The sequence below is a fragment of the Mangifera indica genome, chromosome 3, assembly GCF_011075055.1.
Source record: "Mangifera indica cultivar Alphonso chromosome 3, CATAS_Mindica_2.1, whole genome shotgun sequence".
Classification (NCBI taxonomy): Eukaryota; Viridiplantae; Streptophyta; class Magnoliopsida; order Sapindales; family Anacardiaceae; genus Mangifera; species Mangifera indica.
Window position 1 is genome coordinate 74669 of NC_058139.1, and position 9579 is coordinate 84247.

Genomic DNA, 9579 nt, shown 5'->3' on the forward strand with positions numbered 1-9579 from the left:
AAAATAAAATGTGAGGATAGCAAATTAAAAATCCCCAACGAGGCACGACACTTCCGAGTAAAGGTTACCTCTCATAAACAACGAACTACAATATCCAAGATTAAATCTACATTAACATATACACAGTTATAATTGTTTGAGAGGACTTGCTTGGACATCTGCTCCAATTACCAAATACGAGGTTTAATAGAGTGTTAGTGCACTCATTCATGTTACGACAGTTATATTGAGGTTTACACAGAAATAAGTTTTAGTTTAAGATTAATAGGGTTAACGTGAGATTCAACTCATTCGAGTTTACACTCATTATTGAACTACCATTCAATTGGATCACTACTCTTTTATCATATATTTAATGAGGATCTGGAGATAGGATTTGGAAAACCTATTTTCGAGGATGTTAGGAAGTGCACTATCATGATTTAGAACTAGTTTTCCTAACTAAGTCATAGGAGGATGACAATATCAGTGCTGTCAAAATAGCCCTATTATATTGTCTACATATGGTGTTACTGGAGAATGATAGATGAAAGAAGGTATCTGCATAATATCTCCAGTTGGTCAATTATTTAGACAAATTTAATTTCTACTCATGGGGTGTTCCGATATGAAAAATGATATTTGAATCGATATCCTAATGAGTGATAGGATTTCCTCGAGTCAGATGTCAAACATGCATAAATATGATATATATGGGTTCTTACTAGCATTTCAAGTAAGTGTATATTTATTTAGTATATATATTTATTGCCAGTTGAAATTTTTTTAATTAAATATAAACATTAATATTTTAAATTGTAGTATTACATATACGAGACAATCAACACTTTGTATAATTGGGTGGACTTAGTTGTTATAGATGCATCTCCTTGGATGTTCTGTGGCATATGAGAAATGTTCCTGATTGGAGTCATACGACAATTATATTTATTAGTGACAAGGTATGTAATTGTTAATTGATTAATTGATTAATGCAGTTATGTTTACTTATATATCTGAATAAGTATGATGATGTTAATTTCTACTCCAACCATCACCGGTTAAAGAGGTTAGATGATGGTATATTGATATTGTTGATGAGTATGTTAGATCCCTAGTCATCGTCATCCTTCTATACGCTCTCCTTAATAATAGATGAAACTTCAACTGCAATGCCATCTGTGGATATTCAGATCCCTAGTCTTGATACACCTATCGATGTTCAGGCCCATGTTACTGAGCATACTATATGTCCTGTCATTAAAACCCCAGCCACCAAGACCACACATGTTCATGGCATTCACAACCCTACTATTGAACACCCTACGCATGAGTGCCCATGGACTGCATCACTTGATTTATCCCCTTTAGATGTTGTATTGGCCCTCTGAGGCAATATGATATTGGGGGAGATTTTTTCTTTGCGAGACCACATGTCCCTTTTGTGAAAGCAAATGTCTCGAATAGGGAATCGTATGAGTAGTTTGGAGGACATCGTGACATATACACGACCAGATATAGTCAATCAGCTGACAAAACCACATCTTATTTATTTGTTCTGTACATTGTATTTAATTGTTTGTCTAACATGTATATTAACTTCGTTTATGGTACTTGCGACGGTGTTGGGAGATCCTAACCCATTGGCCCTTCGGTTCCATTACTACCCCCATTAGAGGTTTGTAATTAATTGTTGTTAGTATATTTTATATGAAATATCATTGAATAATTTATTATTATTATTTGTACAAGTTACTGGCTATGAGGGGGTATCGATTGACCATTCGATTTCATTACCTCCCCCACCTGAGGTTTGTAATTAATTGTTGTTAGAATATTTTTTATATGAAATATCATCAAATAATTTGTTATTAATATTCGTACAGGGTATTGGCCATAAGGGGGTATTGATTGAAAGTTCTCCATGTACACCTTCCCCGATTATGGAGGTAACATAAATTGTTGTTATTTAGTCAATTGAATGCAATTAAATATTATTATGTATATTTAAATTGTTTTTTCTTCTTTTTAAGATGAACGATAAGCAAAGGGGTCATTGATATTAGTTTACAGGGGGACAAATTACTTAATGTTATTTTACAAGGGAAGTAAGATTATATCCATTATAACTGATATATTTTCAGCTATATTTATCACTAATAATATTAAATTACTTCTCCAATCCATTTCGAGGGTACAGATGGTTAACTTGACAACAGTAAAGGATTCTCCTGTCAAACCTCTTCCGGGAACATTAAAAGATAACATTAATTGATTTTATCATATTTGTATATTCAAGTGAATTAACGAATTAACAATTTTATATTATTTTTCAATTAGTGTGAACTACTCATGGTAAAATCATTCGATCATCTACTGTAGAGCGTGAGGAATCTTTTCTCACGTCGTACACCGGAGCTGCAACATCCGATAACCATGATGTTTATTGCATAGGAGCACAATCCCAAGCCACTTTTTGGCACACAGTTGTCAAGCTACACAAGTAGCTGATCAATAATGTAAGTGGTCTATATCTATTAACTTTGGTTAAATGTTTTGTATATTCGTCAAAATATAATACAATTCATGTTCCTTATCCATTTCCGCATTTAGATTTTTTCTTGACACTATTACGTTAGCACCAGTAGAAGTAGTAGTTTATCGTCTCACATCTTCTTTGTGGGGCATATTATGATAGTATACGAGAGTTAGAGTACCACATCAACAAATGAGTACAAGTGACTTGAGCTATTCACAAAGATGGTGTAAGCGAATTACACCCCTGGTTTATTTTACAAACCATAGGGAGAGGTTGATAGGGTATTGTATATACATGTTTCTATTATAATTTACTTATATACAACACAATATATACAACACATAGGTTTATTATAATTTCTCAATATCTATAAGTTTTCATCCTTATAAACTTCAATTATGCTTGTTGGGTCATCAGAGTCTTGGATTTTCATGATTGATCGATCAGCTTATATGACTCCAAAACAGTTTACATAGGCAGCATTGATGGGCTCGTGTGGCGAATGCGACCCTACACCACTTCATCCCGACATTATTGACGAGGATGAGTTTTTGGATCATCGTTGGACGTATACCATAAAAGGATTACTTAGTATTGTGTCGAGTGGGGTGTGTCCACCAGCAGGATAAAGGTTCCAGTGACTGTGGTGTTTTTATGTTGCACTTCATAGAGTGCCCAACGCTTGCACGAAGCCTACATTTTCCCTGCGAGTCATCCACCTTGATGCGTCGATGTTTGGTCTCACAGTTGTATTTCTACTACATCAAGTAGATCGCAGATATACATTCGTTGTTATGTATATATTTATTTACGATTTTTGAGTTGTATTATATTCATATGATTTCTGAGTTGTTATGTATATATTTATTTACAACGGTTTATTGGTTATGCATTTGATTTCATGTTTTTTAGTTTTATTACAACTTACTCAATAAAGTATGAATCCAAATTCAAATAATATGAACATATGTTTGGAACACAAATAATACTGATATAATGTTAAATGAATTACATAAATGATACTCATTCCAATAAGTACATAAGTAAAACATTATTCACACTAAATAGATAACATCTCATATAAACAAGTACTTAAATATAAATCGATTACAACTCATTTTAACAAATACATAATCATACATTAATCAAACTAAATAGAAGATTGTGAAGATCTCTTTCATCTATCTCTTCTTGATGAACTTGATGAGATAGAACTTGGAACCGAAACAGGGCTTTTACAGTGTGTTCGAACATACCGTAGTTGATTACATTGACTACAAACCTTTGGTATAATGAGAGTATTTTTAAAAACCTGCATACATTGTTTAATATCAAAATGTCTCTCATATTTTTCTAACATTTTATTTAACCCCCTATATTTATCTAACATTTCATTCAACACCCTCATATGTTATCTTATATAGAAATACCCCTATATTTTTCTAGCATTTCATTTAAAATCTTCAAACATTGTTTAATATTAAAATGTTCGTCATATTTTTCTAACATTTTATTTAACCCCCTAATATATTATCAAATATCCAAATGTCCCTTTATATAACATACGAACTTGATTTAATAAATAAAATTAAGTTTTGAGCTAAGATTCCTATAAATATTTTTTTCTTACGAATTGATTTATTTTAATTCAAATTCAGTAATACAGATTTTTTTCTTTTTAAACGAACCACAATATCAAATATTGAGTAAAAATGAAAGTAAGAGTGAGAGTTTGAATTATATGAGAAATGTATGAAAGTGAAGGTTTATATAAAAGTGGTGAAAGGTAATTTTGGTATTTTAAAAAAAATTTGGGGCATTTTTACTTGAAATTTTAAAAATGGAATATTTTTGCTTAGAAAATAGGACATTTTTGCTTAAATGAGGGTAAAATAGGCATTTATTTTAATTTTCGTATAACATTTGATAATTTGATTATTTGCTTCAACTTAACTTCTATATTTAAAAAAATTAAAACTGAAAAAAATAAAAATAAAATTTAAAGGAAATTAAAAAAACTAAAAAAAATTAAAAAGCTAAGGAAATTTAATAAAATTAAAATTAAAGAAGTTTTTATTTTCAAATTTGATATTATTTGTTGTATAAAAACTAATAATTTAATTTTTTTTTTAGCATTTTCATTATTTTTATTTGATCAATTTTAATTTTCGTTACTTTAATTTAGCTTTCAATGTGTTTGGTAAATCAAAATTCTAAAATTGCTTTGATAGTTAAAATCTATAGCTGTGTGTTTGGTAAAATACATTATAAAATTATTGTACTTATAATTATTAAAAAGGGAAAAAGACTATTTCCCACCCAACTTTTGATGCGTTCTTAAAATGCTATCCACGGCAGATGAAAATCCATTTTTCTCACCTATGACCAAACTGTCGTTCAATTTTTCAGTTAGGTACAGGGGCAAAATCATCATTTTACTTTTAAAATCTTAAAATTTTACCGTTTCCCCCCTCTAGGTTTTAAAAATTAATAACTAACTCATCCTCAAAGTTTGAAAAAATTAGATTTCACCCCTAGGGTTTGCTTCCTTCTCTGGCCACCACCGACGACCTACTCATTCGATCGATCTCTCATCTCTGACTACAAAGGACGACGAAGGATGACCCTTTGTAGCCCAGATCTGGATGACAAAGCGTCGTCCAGATCTAAAAAAATAGACAAAAGACGACGCTTCATCGTTCGTCGTCGTCGTGTCTCGACGACGTGACGAGCAACGAAGGACAGTGAAGCATCGTCCTTCGTCGTCTAGGTGGAGCGACGAAGAGAGATGAAGATCTCTTCATTGCACCACCGCCGTCGCACCAGGAGAAGGAGGAGGTCGAAGACGACACTAGAGATGAAGTTGAAGAATAAGGGTGAAACTGCTAGTTTTGAAAGTTATGGGGGGCGACTACATTTTGAAAAATATGAAAACCCTAGGTTTGGGGGTGAAAATGTTAGTTTTTAAAGTTTAAAAACTTTAGGTAAGGTGAAATATTAGTTTCTAAAACCTAAGGAGGGTAAAGGTAAAACCCTCACGTCAATTTTGGGACGAATTGACAGATTAAATTGAGGGGTATTTTTGTCATTTCATATAATAAAGGTAAAATAGACATTTTACCCTTATGCAAACAGATATTATCCATATTAACGGCGCATGGGTGGGAAAAGTGAATTTTCATCTACCGTAGATGATATTTTAAAAACGCATCAAAAGTTGGGTGGGAAATAGTCCTTCTCCCTATTAAAAAAACATTTCTTACGATATTGTTATAATTCTAAATTTGTGTTTAGATAATCATCCTATAACTATTTAAAAGGATGTACTAAAAGGATTTACTAAAAGGATTTATTTCCATCCAATATATGTTGTTTTCCTAAATTATTCTCTTTAATTTTAAAAATCTCAAATATTTATTCATAGATAGTTAAGTATATTAATTTTAAGGATAAAATCATCATTATATTTGTAATATTAATAATAAACTAAAATTTAATTTTCTTTTCTCTCCTTAAACTCTAAAAACTAAAAGTTTTCCCCTATATGTCAAGTTTTAAAAAATAATATTTATCCCTTAGAGTTTAGTTTTCAATCTCCAATGTTAAACCATACGCCATTACTGGAGATGAAGTCTCTGATGTATCACCATGCTTCAACGGTCTCTTTCCCATCTTTTGGAACTCCGACTAACAAAGATCTTGTCTAGAAAGATGAAACTTTTTGTCTCTCTAAATGAGATCTTCGTTGGTCAGAGTTCCAAAGGAGGGGAAAGAGACCGTTAAAGTATGGTGATACGTCAAAGACTCTTCATAACCGATGATGACATCAGAATTAACGTTAAAGACTGAAAACTAAACTCTATGGGAGAAAATGTTATTTTTTAAAACTTGATCTAGGGGAGAAACTTTTAGTTTTTAGGGTTTAAGAAAAATAAATAAATTAAATTTTAAGAGACTTTAACAGTCTATAAATAGGAGTTTGAGATTTTCAAAATTAAAAAGAGAGAATTTGAAAAAATAACATCCCTTGGATTGGAATAAGTAGTTCGACCTTATCTGTGAGGTAAAGGCTGCGTCTGTGTGGTGTTATTGCCCAGTTCACAAAGACACATGTGGTCTACGTTTTCCTCTCATTTGCTAAATAGGATGTTGGACCTCTTAATCTTTCACCAAAACATACAAGGACGATGACAAGACTTGGCAAGCGTCCATGTCGTCTCTCTCAAATACAACCAAACTTATTCATTTTTAGCCTGTATTATCAACTAAACCTTATCTACTTCTTACTTTTTGAAAATTAAGCCGTTTTGGGGTCTACCCTCGCCTATTCATAATCATTACTTGTAAGCAAGCATCTTATGACATATTTCCTCTGAATTGCGGAGTTGTTGAGTCCATCTCTTCTCTGTGCACGGACTTATCAAAGAGCACAAATATTCTCCCTCTAGTATTAACTGAAAGCTTAGAAAACATCTTCTCAAATCCAAATACGACCATTATGATCACCGGTATCAGCCAAAAACGAAAGCCTCGAATGCCCTATTCTTTCATCTACATCCACGCCAACATGTAATTGTCATACTTGTCGTTGAAGGCCTAACTCCAATTTAAATAATGACTTAGAAGCCAACACAATCCTAGTCCTCATCATCCTCTTTTGTGCACTTACATGCACTCTTGCTCTTAATGTCGTCATTCGTTGCTTCCTAAGAGGCAATTCCCTACAAAGTTCCCATCAGTCATCTAACCATTCAACTCACCAAAGAAAGCCAATGACAGCTCCAACGCTTGTGAACTCAGTGTTAGGAAAAAAACTTGGAAAGAAAAAAATAAGACGAAGAAAAAGTCGTAAAACACAATCAAACACACATCACAAAAGCATAAAATAAAATAAACACAAGAGTTTTACGTGGTTTAGGAAATTTCCTACGTCCACGAAGTGCACCAACACTTCTTCCACTATCAAATTGATGATTACAAACTCAAGCCTCCGCCTATATCACTCTCAATCACAAATCTCTCTTATCTTCCTAAACTTGTCAATCTAAGTCTAAAGCCCTTGGAGATCCCTTGATACATCACACACACCTACTATGAGACGTTTAGCATATATATTTATAGTATAAAAGCAAACCATAACTGATTTGGACTGAAAAACTAAGAAGAACACATTCGAAAAATCCATGTAAACCTAACTATAGGACCTTTTCAAGGCACGTAAGAGCGTGTTAGAGCTCTGTTTGTTACAATTTTTGAGGCATTGGATTCTTATCGAAATAAGCTTTCCAACGATACCTCATTTGAGTAAAACAAATTTCATTTGACTTACTTACATGTTAAATTTTTACACCATTTTGAATCCAAATTCTTTCAAGTATCCAAATTCTTTCAGGAATCCAAACTCTTTTAGGCTTTATAATTCTAACAATCTCCCACTTGAAGACTGAAATGCATGTAATCATCAACTCTTTTGACTAGTGAAAATAGTGCATTTAACCTTCTTTGCTTCAACCTAGAAGACCAACTAAAGCTGAACATAACTCCAGTTTCTCGATAGTCACTGGCTTGGTTAACATGTCAGTTGGATTCTTACTCCTAAGAATCTTCACAAGTGTCAACACACCTTTATCCAACAAAGTATGAATGAAGTGATATCTCAAACCTATATGCTTGGTCCTTGAATGAAATGTCGAATTCTTGGCTAAGTATATCGCATTTTGGCTATCACTATGCAACACATTCAACACTTGTTTAAATCCCAAATCTGTTAACAGACCTTGTAACCAAATTAGTTCTTTGCTTGCTTTTGTAACAGCTACATATTCTGCCTTAGTTGTAGACAATGTCCCAATCTTTTGTAACTGAGAGACCCAACTAATGGTTGTTGCACCCAAAGTAAAGGCGTACCCTATAGTGCTCCTCCTATGGTCTACCTCTCCAGTAAAGTTAGCATCAACATATCCTTGTAGCTTCAAATCACCCTTTTTAAAGCATAAACATTTTTTTATTGTACCTTTCAAATGCCTTAAAATCCATATAATTGCCTCCTAATGTTGTTTGTTGGATTACACATAAATCTACTAACTATTCCTATTGCATGAGCAACATTTGGCCTCGTGCAAACCATAGCATACATTAAGCTTCCAACTGCAGATATATATGGAACTTTATCCATGTAAGCCTTTTCTTCATCTGTCTCTGGACACTGATCCTTGGAAAGTCTAAAGTGACTAGCGATAGGAATTTTGATTGGTTTAGCATCACTCATGCTAAAATGCTGAAGAACCTTTGTAATACCCTCAGGTATATTTCAGGGGCAATTATGTTTTTTGACCCTGTTTTGAGATTTTTCTCATTTTAAATATATATATGTATGGGTGTGTTTTTTTTTTTTTTATATACATATATATGTATACCTAAAGAAAAAGAAAAAAAAAAAAAAAAGAAAGAAAAGGAAAAAGACAAAAAGAAAAAGAGAAAGAGATAAGGCTTATTAGATAAAGAGAAAAAGAAGACTTTTCCATTATTTTGCATCTTCTTCCGTAAAAAGCTCCAGCAGCCACATTCTTCATACTTTTCTTTGCTTTCTTGAAGAAAATAAGGAAGGATTGGAAGTAGTTTGGAAGAGAAGAAAGAAAAGAAAAGAAAAGGAAGCACTTGGAAACTTTGGTAACCAAAGATCTCCTTTCTTCTCCTTTCATCTATATTTATATGCATGTTATGTGAATATGTTAGAGTGTTTTGGTATTAATTTAAAGTGATCTTGGTGATAAAGGAAGCAAAACAAAGAGGAGGAAGCCAACTTTCAAAGATTTGGCTTGAAATAAGGTAAGGGGTTTCCTCCTTGTTATGTGATATGTTTTAGGGTTTTGGTTCCTTAGATCTATATTATATATGTTGATTTTGATGTTGAGGAATATTGTTTTGCCATTTGGGATGTCTATGTATGTGATTTTGTTCATGGCAGAAAGTTACAGAATATTTACAGTTTTTGCCACTGAGTTCGTCCCATGTTTTGGCTGCCTCATTGAATGAATTATGAGTGCTATTATATCTTGTTG